Consider the following 14,819-nt stretch of genomic DNA (forward strand, 5'->3'; position numbering starts at 1 on the left):
AGGTTTCCAATTCAGCGTCATGACAGTGATAGGGGGACTTATAACCCAATAATAGAGCACCTGAATTCATCCGAAAAAATAATTATATTATTTTAACTCTTAGAACACAAATACTTGTGTGACTAGGAAGTTAAGTTTCTTATATGTGAATAGGGGGCTAAGTTTTTCTTAAGTTTCTTTTTCAAGGCCTGGGCGAAGTGGTTAAGGAGGTGACTCAGCTGAGAATCCAGCAAGCAGATCTTGTAAGCAGGGTCAGACTGACCCACCAGGAGTCAAAAACATCATCCCATCAACATCCTCTCGTCGCCTGATAGCTAAGGACAGTAGCTGCCGTCTGAGGACCCCCAGGGTTGCATGTAGCTAAACTCCATTCCCAGGCTCACCCCAGCCCCTTCCCCTTTATAGTCCTGTCTCCTGCACCTTGCTGTAAGACAGGATTTGAATGCTTGTAAGAGCCCTGTCTTGCTGGTTGGCTGGCCTTCTCAATGAACGCCTTATATGATTTGTTATTGGACACAGCAACAGGCAGCCGGAGCCCAATGGTGTCGGGGTGTGGGGGGGAGAGGGGAGGGAGTTGACAGCCTGATTGATGCCTAACTGCTCCCCTGTCAGCCTGATTGCCCCTAACTGCCCTCCCCTGCAAGCCTGGTCACCCCTGACTGCCCTTCCCTGCAGGCCTGGCCACCCTTGACTACCCTCCCCTGCATGCCTGGTCACCCCTGATTGCCCTCCCCTGCAGGCCTGGGTCCCCCACTCCCATCCCCCCACCCCACCCCCGCCAACTGCTCTGCCCTGCATGCCCTGTTGCCCCCAACTTCCCACCTCTGTTCCTGATAACAACAGGAGAACAGAGAGAGAAAGGAAGGAGGGTCCTATCCTATCAGCTCCATGCCTCAAGCTCACAAGAACAGGAAATACAATAGAAAAGAGGCTGATCTGCTATGCATAACCTGTTATGGCGGCCCCGCCCACAATGTGCACTCAAACCAATCAGATCCTCACGAGCAGGAAGGTGGCACTAGAAGAACACTTCCCACTGCTCACCAGCAACTGACACCCGCCAAGCCTTGTAAACATAATGCACAACCCACGGACACAGACAATAGGGTGGTGAAGGCGAGGGGCGAGGAGGGGAAGGAACTGGCTAGAGGGGGTCAATGGGGGGTGGGGGGATGGAAAGGGACATATGTAAAAATGTAATACTTTAAACAATAAAGAATTATTTTTAAAAGTAAATAAAGCCCTAGCTGGTTTGGCTCAGTGGATAGAGCATCGGCGTGTGGACCAAGAGGTCCTGGGTTCAATTCTGGTCATGGGCACATCCCTTGGTTGCAGGCTCCTCCCTAGCCCAGGCCCTGGGCAGGGTGTGTGCAGGAGGTGTTTCTCCCTCTCTTTCCCTCTCTCTTCCGCTGTCTCTAAAAATCAATGGAAAAATAATCTATTAAAAAAAATAAAAATGTTTAAAATAAATAAGATAAAAAGTTAAAATAAATAAATAAAAGGTGGCTGTACATCAAGAGACCAGTCTGTGTCCCCATCCTCTGGCCTGGGTGGGCTTGTGATCACTTTGACCCGTTGAGTCTGGTGGGAATGATGCTGGGGTGTGCAGGAGGCAGCTGATCGATGTTTCTCTCATTGATGCTTCTGGCTCTCTATCTCTCTCCCTTCCTCTCTGTAAAAAAAAAAAAAAAATCAATAAAAAAATTTTTTTTAAAAGTAGTGATTCTCTCTCCATAGTATTTATATATACATTTCTATTGATTTCAGGAACGAAGGGAAAGGGAGAGAAACATCAATGATGAGAATCACTGATCAGCTGCTTCCTGCACGCCCCCTACTGGGGGATCGAGCCTGAAACCTGGGCATGTGCCCTTGGCCCCGAATAGAACCTGGGACCCCTCAGTCCGCAGGCCAACAAAAAGGAGTGATTCTCCCCAGCAGGGAAGTTATTGCAAAAAGCACACACAGCATCAGGCTGCAATCTCTCTTCCTCCACCAGGTGGCGCGGTTGCACTGTCCGATGTCGCTGAGCAGCTCCCCCTCAGCCGCTGGGAGCGGGACCCTGGTGCTCAGGACTGTGGATGACCTTCCCCAGCTGGATCCCGGCTCCACTTGGCTCCGAGGCTGCAGAGGGCAGAGCCCCCAAGGGGCCAGGGGAGGCCACAGCCTCTGAGGAAGGTAAGACCTGAAAAGGAAATGCTGACGGGGATCTGCATCCCGCTGCGTGCCCCATGATGGGAGCTCCTTGGGGGGAGAGAAGGAGGACAGGGAGGGTCTCGCAGAGCAGCAAGGAGGAAGGAGAGAGCTCTGCTCCAGAGGCAAAGGGGTGGACAGTAAGGAGGCAGGAAGCGTGGGAAGGTCCCAGGCCCAGCTCCCAGGTAGCGTCCAGGAGATGACAAGGTTTTGGGTGGGTCAGTGGCTGTCAGTGGGACCCGGCGGGATGGGTCCCAGGCTCAGAGCTCACACCCCTCCCCCACCATCCCCAGCAGAAAGGAAAGGTCAGGCTGAGTGGAAAGCCTACATGTTGTATGAGTTCCAAAGAGCGTCCTTAGGGGAGGCTCCATGCCCTCCTTCTGGGGTGAAGCCCTCGTTTGCCTGAGACTCCCCTGGTTTATTTTAGTATTATTTTTTAAAGAATATTTTTAGCCGAAACAGGTGTGGCTCAGTGGATAGAGCGTCGGCCTGCGGACCGAGGGGTCCGAGGTTCGATTCCTGTTAAAGGGCATGTGACTTGGTTGCGGGCACATCCCCGGTGGAGGCGGCTGATTGATGTTTCTCTCTTATCGATGTTTTTAACTCTCTCTCCCTCTCCCTTTCTCTCTGTAAAAACCCAATAAAATATATTTTAAAAAATAAAATATATATATATATATTTTATTGACTTCAGAAAGGATGGGAGAGGGAGAGAGAGACAGAAACATCAATGATGAGAATCACCGATCGACTGCCTCCTGCACATCCCTTACTGGGGATCGAACCCGCAAGCCTGGCATGTGCCCTTGACCAGAATCCAACCCGGTCTCCTTCAGTCTGCAGGCCAATGCTCTATCCACTGAGCCAAACCAGCTAGGGCTATTTTATTTTTCAATTAAAATTGGCATTCAGTAATATATTAGTTTCTGGTGAGCGCTCAGTGATTAGACATTTATTAAGCTGCGAGTGATGCAGTTTGAAAGCCCCTGCTTCTTAAAGGACCCGCTGTCCTACTCTGATTCTCTCCCCCCCCCCCCCCTTCCCTGCTGTTTAGCCACTTCTCACCCTCTCACCTACGGACTGCACAGAATCCAGCCAGACAGAGACAGGCTGATGAACATAAAGGCCAAAAAGGAAAAGATTAAATCTTAGGAAAAGTCGCAGCCCTAGCCCGTTTGGCTCAGTGGATAGAGCATCAGCTTGAGGACTGAAGGGTCCTGGGTGGTTCAGTTCTGGTCAAGGGCACAGGCCTGGGTTGCAGGCTCCATCCCCAGTGTGGGGCGTGCAGGAGGCAGCAGATCAATGATTCCCTGTCATCATTGATGTTTCTAGCTCTCTCCTCCTTCCTTCCTCTCTGAAATAAAATATATGTGTGTGTGTGTGTGTGTGTGTGTGTGTATTTTTTTTTCTTTTTTTAAATATGTATTTTATTGATTTTTTACAAAGAGGAAAGGAAGGGGACAGAGAGCTAGAAACATCGACGAGAGAGAAACATCGACCAGCTGCCTCCCGCACACCCCCCACCGGGGATGTGCCCGCAACCAAGGCGCATGCCCCTGACCAGAATCGAACCCGGGACCCTTCAGTTCGCAGACCGACGCTCTAGCCACTGAGCCAAACCGGTTTCGGCTATATGTATATTTTTTAATTGCATAAGCCTAAGCCCTCAGGAGAGAGCTAGCACCAGCTGGTGTCACCGGCCGCAGTCCTGGGGGACTTGCTGCCTCAGGTCCCACTCCAGGGGCCACCGTGGGAAGGAAACCTGCTCCCGGAGGTGTTGCATCAGGCCCCACTGGCCTTGTTTCTTACAAAGCATTGCTGTTCCTGGAAATACTGGCCTCAGCCACAACTGTGCAACCCAGGAACTGTCTGGCTTTGTGAGTTAGACTGAGGGTGGCTTGTCAGGCCAGGGCTGAGGGCCCAAGGCAGGTTTCTGTACAGCAAACAGGTCAAATTCAAAGGCTAGCACAGGCCAAATAAATAAGGCGTAAGTGTACGTGGGCCGCAAGAAAACAAAAGCTTCCATTTTCACAGAAACGTAGGTTTATTTCGATAGAGACATGCTGAATGCAAAGGGCTGAAATCTCAATGGATAGAGCGTCGGCCTGAAGACTGAAAGGTCCCAGGTTCAATTCTGGTCAAGGACGTGTACCTTGGTTTCGGGCACATCCCCAGTAGGGGGTGTGTAAGAGGCAGCTGATCGATGTCTCTCTCTCATCGACGTTTCTAACTCTCTATCCCTCTCTCTTCCTCTCTCTAAAAAAATCAATAAAACATATTTTAAAAAATAAAATAAAAGCCGGGACCGGTTTGGTTCAATGGATAGAGCGTCGGCCTGGGGACTGAAGGGTCCCGGGTTCGATTCCGGTCAAGGGCATGAACCTTGGTTGAGGGCATATCCCCAGTAGGGGGTGTGCAGGAGGCAGCTGATCAATGACTCTCTCTCATCGATGTTTCTAACTCTCTATCTCTCTCCCTTCCTTTCTGTATAAAAATCAACAAAATATATTAAAAAATAATAATAAAATAAAATAAAAAATAAAATAAAATCATAGAACATTTTGATCAAATTAATTTTTAACATGAATTTACCAGACACTGAATCACTGCACAAATGAATAAGCGTAATGCCAATAAACATATTTTTCTTATTCTCCAAAAGCAAAATATTTCCCGTTGCACACACCAAACAAGTCAGTCCAAGACGAATGACGTGGCCATCAGCTGCTAAAATATTCACTGCTTGCCCTAACTGGTTTGGCTCAGTGGATAGAGCTTCGGCCTGCGGACTGAAAGGTCCCAGGTTCGATTCCAGTCAAGAGCATGTACCTTGGTTGCGGGCACATCCCCAGTAGGAGGTGTGCAGGAGGCAGCTGATGGATGTTTCTCCCTCATCAATGTTGCTAACTCTCTATCCCTCTTCCTTCCTCTCTGTAATAAATAAATAAATAAATAAATAAATAAATAAATAAATACAATATATGTAATACTTTGACAATAAAGACTTTTAAAAATTCGTAAAGGAAATTGGGAAAGGAGTTTATGTTTTCTTCACCCTAGCATAGTTCTTTTACTACTTATACTTAGAGGTAATCATAGTACATTTTTCCCCATAGATTTTGGACTCTTTTGCTACCTACTTATTAGAGCTTTAAAAACAACATAAAAAAGTAATCAAAATTCTTCTTAGTGATTCAGACTGATGGTATCATCTCTATAGAAGAATGGCATATTTTTAAAGAAAATTTTCAGATAGAAAAAATTTTAGTCATACGTGTTTCTCTAACTCTGTTTGGAAATAAATTACAGTTGAGTTAGCCAATATTCTGTAAGAGGAAGCACTTAAAATTTTTGTCTGCTAACCCCCACCTTCCAACTTTCTTTAGTCATCTTCACTTTAAGTTGAAGCAGCAATAAAACAGGAAAACGTGTACTATACCAGCCATTCTTTGGTTGGTATTCTACCATGTTTCCCCTAAAATAAGACATCCTCCGAAAACAAGACCTAGCACATGAAAAGATAAGACATCCCCTGAAAATAAGACCTAGCGCAACTTTGGGAGAAAAAATTAATATAAGACACTGTCTTATTTTCGTGGAAACAGGTATATAATAAAGAGGTAATAGCAAATTGACCATCATTCCAACATACAAGATGACCACCCCATGTGGTCAGAGATGGCCGCCCCCATGTGGACACAAGATGGCCAGCAAGGGAGGGCAGTTGTAGGCGATCAGGCCAGCAGGAGAGGGACCAGGCCTGCAAGGTAGAGCAGTTAGGGGTGACTGGGCCAGTAGGGGAGGGCAATTGAGGGTGCCCAGGCCTGCAGAAGAGGACAGTTGCAGGGGCACCCAGGCTCACAGGGAGGGCAGTTAGGAGGACCAGGCTTGTAGGGGAGGAAAGTTGGGGGGAGGGGGAGAACACCAGGCCTGCAGGGGAGGACAGTTAGGGGTGACCAGGCTGGCAAGGGAGGGCAGTTAGGGGTGTCCGGGCCAGCAGGGGAAGGCAGTTGAAAGCGACTGGATCTGCAGGGGAGGGCAGTTGGCGTTGAGCCGGCAGGGAAGCAATTAGGTGTCAATCAAGCTGGCAGACAGACAGGCAAGCAAGCAAGTGGTTGGGAGCCAGCAGTTCTGGATTGTGAGAGGGATCCCAGATTGGAGAGGGAGCAGGCTGAACTGAGGGACACTCCCCAACCACTGCACAAATTTCATGCACCAGGCCTCTAGTTTGAGATAAGATTTATATTGTCCACTAGTTTAAAAGTATGTCTTAAATACCACAAGAGAGAAACAAGTAGTCTTGTGATGGGCGTTTTAAAATGTTATCTGAATAAAGCTGATTAAGTCTTAATTGAGCATGTGATCAGTGGCAGTCTCCCATGTTGAGGTTAAAATGAAATGTGTGTGTGTTTTTTCAGATCATGAATCTGAAAAATAAATAAATAAAATATTTGCTGCTAGTATTAGTGGAGAGAAATGGTGTGGCAGCGAGTAATGTGTGTAAGGGAAATGAATGCAACACGATTATAGTAATCAGTCATTAGTGAACATTGTAGTTTGTTATTAATAATTATGTATAACAGGATATTGTAAAAATTATGTTATAAAATTTTTATTAAAATGTTTCTTTCTGCCGAAACCGGTTTGGCTTAATGGATAGAGCGCCGGCTTGGGGACTGAAAGGTCCCAGGTTCGAATCCGGTCAAGGGCATGTACCTTGGTTGCGGGCACATCCCCAGTAGGGGGTGTGCAAGAGGCAGCTGATCGATGATTCTCTCTCATCTATGTTTCTAACTCTCTATCCCTCTCTCTTCCTCTCTGTACAAAATCAATAAAATATATATTTTTTTAAAATGTTTCTTTCAGCCCTAGCCAGTTTGGCTCAGTTTTTAGAGCGTCAGCCTGCAGACTGAAGCGTCCCAGGTTCAATTCCAGCCAAGGGCACATGCCCGGGTTGCTGGCTCAATCCCCAGTGTAGGGTGTGCAGGAGGCAACCGATCAATGATTCTCTGTCATCATTGATGTTTCTATCTGTCTATTCCTTTCCTTTCCTCTCTGAAATCAATAAAAATATTTGTTAAAACTAAAAAAAAGCAACATTTCTTACATACCGTTGCATTGGCTGGGCCGCAAAAATATTCCTTGTGGGCTGCATGCGGCCCGCGGGTTGTGAGTTTGACATGCTTGATGTACACACAGATTCCCTCTGGCCCACTATTGGGTGGTTTGGAGGTGGCAGCAGAGGCCTGTACAGGAATATCAGGGCCAAGGCAGCCAGGGCAAATGGCATAGAAGAGGGGGTTTCTTTCTTTATTTTTTCTAACATATATTTTATTGATTTCAGAGAGGAGAGGCGAGAGAGAAAGAGATAGAGATATAGAAACCTCAATGACGAGAATCATTGATCAGCTGCCTCCAGCACGCCCCTTACTGGGGATGGAGCCCGAAAGCTAGGCATGTACCCTTGACCGGGTCCCTTGAGTCCACAGGTCGACGCTATATCCACTGAGCCAAACCAGCTAGGGCCCAAGTTCCTTTTTGGCTTCAGGTAGGCAGGCTTGATTCTCTGACTGACAACCGGAACCCTTGGCTGATCCACAGAGCAGGCCTCGGCTGTCGGCCTTGTTTAGGGAAGAGGGGAGGGTGGGCTCTTGGGCTGTCACTCCGAGCCCTACGGGTCTGACCTGGCCTTCCAGGATCCGAGAGCAAGCCCCTGGAGAGGAGAGAGAGAGAGCCCAGTGCCAGCAGGCCCCCGGAGTCCTGGCGACTTAAAAATAAAAACAGAGGAAGAGCAAGGCTTGCTGTAATGACATGACTGGCTCTGTCTGTGTCTCCAGCAGGCTCCGTGGCCGACTCTCCGTGGAGGAACTGAATCCTTCTTCTTCTTTCGCTCCTGACTAGACTTCCTGCTGAACTTTTGGGCTTGGACTCTTTCCAGCAGAAATTCCCAGCTTCTGTCCCTTGGACGGCCAGCAACCAGGAGAATCTCTGAAGTCTCCACCGGGGACTTCATTTCTGCAGGCCAGTGCTCTATCCACTGAGCCACACTGGCTAAGGCTGTAGGAAACATTTTAATAAAAATGTTGTAACTTAATTCTGACAACACTGTGTTTACATGAGGCTGTTCTCCTTCCAAAGGTAGGCCAGTCCGGCCAGTGTGGCTCAGTGGTTCAGCACCAACCTATGAACCAGGAGGTCACAGTTGGATTCCCGGTCAGGGCACATGTCCGTGTTGTGAACTCGGTCCCCAGTGCAGGGTGTGCAAGAGGCAGCCGATCAATGATTCTCTCTCATCATCGATTTTCTATTTCTCTCTCCCTCTCCCTTCCTCTCTGAAATCAATGAAAATATATATTTTTTTTTAAAAAGGTAGGCCAGCCGAAACCGGTTTGGCTCAGTGGATAGAGCGTCAGCCTGCGGGCTCCAGGGTCCTAGGTTCAATTCCGGTCAAGAGCATGTACCTTGGCTGTGGGCACATCCCCAGTGGGGGGGGGGTGTGTGTGTGTGTGCAGGAGGCAGCTGATGGATGTTTCCCTCTCATCGATGTTTCTAACTCTCTATCCCTCTCCCTTCCTCTCTGTAAAAAAAAAAAAAAAAAAAAAAAAAAAAAAAAAATCAATAACATATATATATATTTTTAAAAAGGTAGGCCAGGCCCTGACCGGTTTGGCTCAGTGGATAGAGCATTGGCCTGTGGACTGAAAGGTCCCAGGAATGAAAGGTCCCAGGTTCGATTCCCGTCAAGGGCATGTACCTTGGTTGTGGCCACATCCCCCAGTGTGCAGGAGGCAGCTGAGGGATGTTTCTCTCTCATCGATGTTTCTAGCTCTGTAAAAAAATCAATAAAATGTATTTTTTTTTAAAAAGTCCAGGCTCACTGAGCTTGCTGCCTTCATGTGGGCACTGGCAGCCTCTCACATTTCAGAAGGACGAAGAGCCTTTTGAACTCACCCCTTCTGATCTGCTGGCTCCGCTGTAGCTGGGAGCACAGCAGCCGGGTGCCCACAGGAGCTGGCACAGCCCCAAGCCCAGCATGCTAATTGTGTGCTAGGGAAGAACCCTGCCCCCACCCAGACTTCTGTATTCTGCTGGGCCCCGAGGGCACACATGTGGAGGGGCAGGCTTCAGGGGGGGAGCGGTCTAGGGTCACCTTCATCCAATCCCCGGACTCCCCTTCAACCCTTCAACCAGGAGAAGTGTAGGTAAGTGCAGTGGTCGGCAAACTCATGAGTCCACAGAGCCAAATATCAACAGCACGACGACTGAATTGGAGAGCCACATTTTTTGATTTTTTACGGAGAGGAAGAGAAGAGGGATAGAGAGTTAGAAACATGGATGAGAGAGAATCATCGATCAGCTGCCTCTTGCGCACACACACCTCCCCCACCCCACTGGGGATGTGCCCGCAACCAAGGTACATGCCCCCAACCGGAATCGAACCTGGGACCCTTCAGTCCGCAGGCCGACGCTCTATCCCACTCAGCCAAACCGGTTTTGGCAAGAGAGAGCCACATTTTTTAAAGTTAAATTTATTCTAATGCCACTTCTTCAGAATAGATTCGCCCAGGCCGTGGTGTTTTGTGGAACAGCCACACTCAAGGAGACCCTGATAGAATGGTTCTCAACCTGTGGGTCGTGACCCCTTTCACAGGGGTGGCCTAAGACCATCGGAAAACACTGATATTTTTTTAAAAATATATTATTTTATTGATTTTGTACAGAGAGGAAGGGAGAGAGATAGAGAGCTAGAAACATCGATGAGAGAGAGTCATCGATCAGCTGCCTCTTGCACACCCCCTATCAGGGATGTGCCCGCACCCAAGGTATATGCCCTTGACCGGAATCGAACCCGGGTCCCTTCAGTCCCCAAGCCGATGCTCTATCCATTGAGCCAAACCGGTCTCGGCGGAAAACACAGATATTTACATTACGATTCATTAACAGTAGCAAAATTACAGTTTTGAAGTAGCAATGAAAATAATTTTATGGCCAAAGCCAGTTTGGCTCAGTGGATAGAGCGTCGGTCTGCGGACTGAAAGGTCCCAGGTTCGATTCCGGTCAAGGGCATGTACCTTGGGTGCGGGCACATCCCTGGTAGGGGTGTGCAAGAGGCAGCTGGTTGATGTTTCTCTCTCATCGACATTTCTAGCTATCTATCTTTCTTCCTCTCTGTAAAAAAAAATCAATAAAATATATTTAATAAAGAAATAAATAAAATATTTTTATGGTTGGAGGTCACCACAACATGAGGAACTGTATTAAAGGGTTGTGGCATTAGAAAGGTTGAGAACCACTGGTCTAGGAGCCAGATGATTAGAGCAGCGGGTGGAAGGGGAGGGACGGAGGCCCAAACAGGACTCACAAGATGAAGATTGACAGCACAGACTTCCAAACCAGAGAGGCCTGGGTTTATGTCCTTACTCTCTGACCTTGGGCCGGTTACCTTTGTGTGAGATTTAGCTACTACCTTACCTGTAAAATAGGAGTGATAACCCTCCTATCTCAGAGTATGGTTGTGAAGGCTCAAAAGAAAATTATTAGATAGCCTTGGCTGGCGTGGCTCCATTGGTTGGGCATTGTACCGAGCGCTGGAAGGTTGTTGGTTCAATTCCCGGTCAGGACACATGCCCAGGTTTCCAGCTCAATCCCCTGTGGGAGGTGTGCAGGAGGCAGGCAATTGATGTTTCATACTTACAGCAATGTTTCTCCCCCCCCCCCTTTCTCCCTCCCCATTTCCCTTCCTCACTAAAAATAAATAAAAAAATATTTTTTAGCTGAAACTGGTTTGGCTCAGTGGATAGAGCATTGGACTGCAGACTGAAGGGTCCCAGGTTCGATTCCGGTCAAGGGCATGGACCTTGGTTGCGGGCACATCCCCAGTAGGGAGTGTGCAGGAGGCAGCTGGTCAATGTTTATGTCTCATTGTTTCTAGCTCTCTATCTCTCTCCCTTCCTCTCTGTAAAAAAAATAAAATAAAATAAAAATCAATAAAATATATTAAAAAAAACACACACACACACTCATTAACTCTGGGCTGTTCACGTGCCCCTCTCTCAACCAATGTCTGTGGCCAGGGAAGGCACACAGGCTAACCAGGGAAAGGGTACAGTTCTGCCTAGATCTTCTGAGCTGATGTGAGAGGTGTCTGTGGCTGGCATGGTTATCGGAAGGATGAACAGCCAAAACCGGTGTGGTTCAGTGGATAGAGCATTGGCCTGCGGACTGAAGGGAGGGTACCGGGTTCGATTCCGGCCAAGGGCATGTACCTTGGTTGCGGGCTCATCCCCAGTAGGAGGTGTGCAGGAGGCAGCTGATGGATGTTTCTCTCTCTATCCCTCTCTCTTCCTCTCTGCGAAAAAAAAATCAATAAAATATATTTTAAAAAAAGAAGAAGAAGAAGGATGAACGGGTGCTGGGCATGACAGATAGCTGTGGAGCACGCTTCAGGTTAGGACCCCACCGCCTGTTGCACACCCTCCCGTGTCCAAGATGTGTCATTTCCTACTGACACGCTCCTTGCACGTCACGGCACTCGTCAGCCTGTAATTACACGCCTCTCCCGCCCGCACTCTGAGCTCCAGGGGCTAATTTTGTCATCACAAGGCCCCAGCCCAGCGCCTACACACACTGGACACTCAATAGGGTCTGACGTTGAAGGCATGACTCCGGGGCCCTGGTTAGGATCTGGCCCAGCCCGCTACCCTCCCTTCCTCTCTAAAAACAAATAAAAAATATTTTTCAGCCGAAACCGGTTTGGCTCAGTGGCTAGAGCGTCGGCCTGCGGACTGAAGGGTCCCGGGTTCGATTCCGGTCAAGGGCATGTGCCTTGGTTGCGGGCACATCCCCAGTGGGATGTGTGTAGGAGACAGCTGACCGATGTTACTCTTTCATCGATGTTTCTAGCTCTCTATCCCTCTCTTCCTCTCTGTAAAAAAAATTAATAAAATATATATTTTTAAAAATATTTCCCCCCCCAAAATATAAAATTATTATAAAGAGCTTTTAGCAGAGTGCCAGCAGCTTAGATGCACAGCCACTGAGGTCAGAATATACCCACCCCCCCTCCCTCCTTGAATGTCTCCTTCCCCTGGAAGCAGGCTTGGGGACACGTACACAGGACACACTCCCCAGAGGAGAGAATGAGAACAAGAAAGATAATTCTCCCAGGGGGGCGGCCTGCGACCCAGAACGTTGGGCAGAGATGACGTGATGAATGAGGAGAGATGCGGTGGTGGTGGGGGGGGGGGTGGGGGGTGGAGCAGGATTTTGGATGAAGCGCTTTAAGAGGAGTGATTCATGACCCCTGCAGCCGGCATTCAGAAAGCCCTGCATGCTTTCGGGAAGCAGGGTGCCACTTGCCACTCCTCGGCTTCCCACATGTAACTCATTATCGCCAAAGCTTCTTTTTCATGTGAAAGCTTCTTTTTGTTTATTTCTTTTTTTAAAAGAAAATATTTTATTGATATTTTATTTATTTTTTTACAGAGAGGAAGGGAGAGGGATAGAGAGTAGAGAGAAACACCAACGAGAGAGAAACATCAGTTCAGCTGCCTCCTGCACACCCCCCACTGGGGACCTGCCTGCAACCAAGGTGCATGCCCTTGACCGGAATCGAACCTGGGACCCTTCAGTCTGCAGGCTGACGCTCCATCCACTGAGCCACACTGGCCAGGGGGAGGGTCGCAGTCTTTGATTGCTAACCCCTGGACTTCCCAATCAGGCAATGCTGCTATCCAGCAGTTCTCTGGGAACGGAGAGGGTAACTGACCAGCTTGGGGTGGCACAGGGCGGCCCAGAAGGACAGTGAGGTGGGGCGGGGAAAAGCACTCTCACGGCCCACATGAGCACAGGGTTCAAGGATTTCCGCGGGGAGCCTGGGCGCCTGCGAGGGGAGAACCCAGAGGTTGCAGCAGCCTGGAGCCCCGGGGGAGGCAAGGTCAGTGGAAATCATCAAGGCCAGACTGGTCGGGAAGGCGGGGAGGGGAGGACAGAGGGCAAACGGTCCTGGTGGTTCAAAGCGTTTTCTTCACGAATTCCTCTTTATTTTTATTTATTTATTTATTTTTTAAATCCTCACCCAAGGATATTTTTCCATTGGTTTTTATAGAGAGTGTGAGAGAGAGGGAAAGACAGAGCTATATATCGACGATGTGTTGATTGGTTGCCTCCCGCAGGAGCCCTGACCAGGGGGCCCCGGGCTGGGGAGGAGCCTGCAATCAAGGTACATGCCCTTGACCAGAATCGAACCCGGGACCACTTGGTTCGCAGGTGGAGGTTCTATCCACTGAGCCACACCAGTTAGGGCAATTCCTCTTTATGTAAGAGGCCAGATTCTGCCTGGGGAAAAAAATTACCTTCTAAAACCTGCCCAAAACAAAGGTAGAAAAGGGGGTGATAAGTAAAAATCTCCTCCGGGATTTTTCCAGACCTTTTCCTCCATCGGCTGCTCCTTTGATAAGGCCCAGAGGCATAACCATGACTGTGGTTCAAAGTGCTGAAACCTGATAATGGAGTCTCGGTGGCGCTGGTGGTTCCGGCAGCTACCCTGTTTCCCCGAAAATAAGACAGTGTCTTCTATTAATTTTTGCTCCCAAAGATGCGCTAGGTCTTATTTTCAGGGAATGTCTTATTTTTCCATGAAGAATACGATACACGTTTATTGTTCAATGAAAATAAAGGAAATTTATTACCTGTATACGGTACGGCAGTACGGTCGTTGTCAACACAAACCAGACACACTGTGAATCCTACAGTATCAAGAATTTACTCATTTATTCGATGACAATCATGCCATCATCTTCTGGAACATCATCCTAACAATCCAATTCCTGAATTTCCTGGTGAATTTCTTGTGACTCCATTTCTTTCAGAATCAGTGGACCAAATCTCTCATGTTTAGCAATAGCATTCTGAGACAGAGCCTAGGGGGGGGCCTTATTTTCAGGGGGATGCCTTATATTTCACTCAGAAGGAAACCTGTAAGTAGGTCTTATTTTGAGAGGGTGTCTTATTTTCGGGGAAACACGGTAGTAATGAACTTGAATGGCACAGGCTGCTCTTGGGATCCTGGGCCTCCCTGCTGTGCCACTGTCGGGGGAACCATTGCTGTTGTGGAACCACCTGGTGCACACCTCGCACCTCAGCTGGAAGATTGAGGCTCGGGGGGGGCCCTGGGCTGTGGATCTGAGGGGTCCCCGGAGCCTGAGCCACCACCAGAGACCCAGCCCCTGAGCTGAGCTGCAGCCCTGAGCAGCCTCCTGGTCCAAGGCGAGGACTGCAGGGGTAGGAGGGTGGGGGAGTGGGGAGGGTGTAGGGGGAGGAGGGTAGAGGTGGGGCAGGGGCCAGCCCTGCAGGGGTCTCTGTGAACCCACAGTCGCAGGGAGGGCAGGGGCGGGGGTGCGCCCGAGGTGGGTGGGCCGCTCTGGGGTGCCACGCCATGGACACCCAGGGTTGCGGCCCTCCAGGCACAGACAGGTTCAGTGACTCGCCCAAGGTCACACAGCAAGTTGGCCAAGGGGTGCGGGAGGGTGCTGTCTGGAGTCTTCACAGGTCTCTCCCTGCTCTGCCCCCACAAGCAGGAAGCCCTTCGAGTCTCTAGCGCCTGGAGCGACCGGTCCTTTGGTTAA

The sequence above is a fragment of the Pipistrellus kuhlii genome, unplaced genomic scaffold, assembly GCF_014108245.1.
Source record: "Pipistrellus kuhlii isolate mPipKuh1 unplaced genomic scaffold, mPipKuh1.p scaffold_m20_p_50, whole genome shotgun sequence".
NCBI classification, from domain to species: Eukaryota; Metazoa; Chordata; class Mammalia; order Chiroptera; family Vespertilionidae; genus Pipistrellus; species Pipistrellus kuhlii.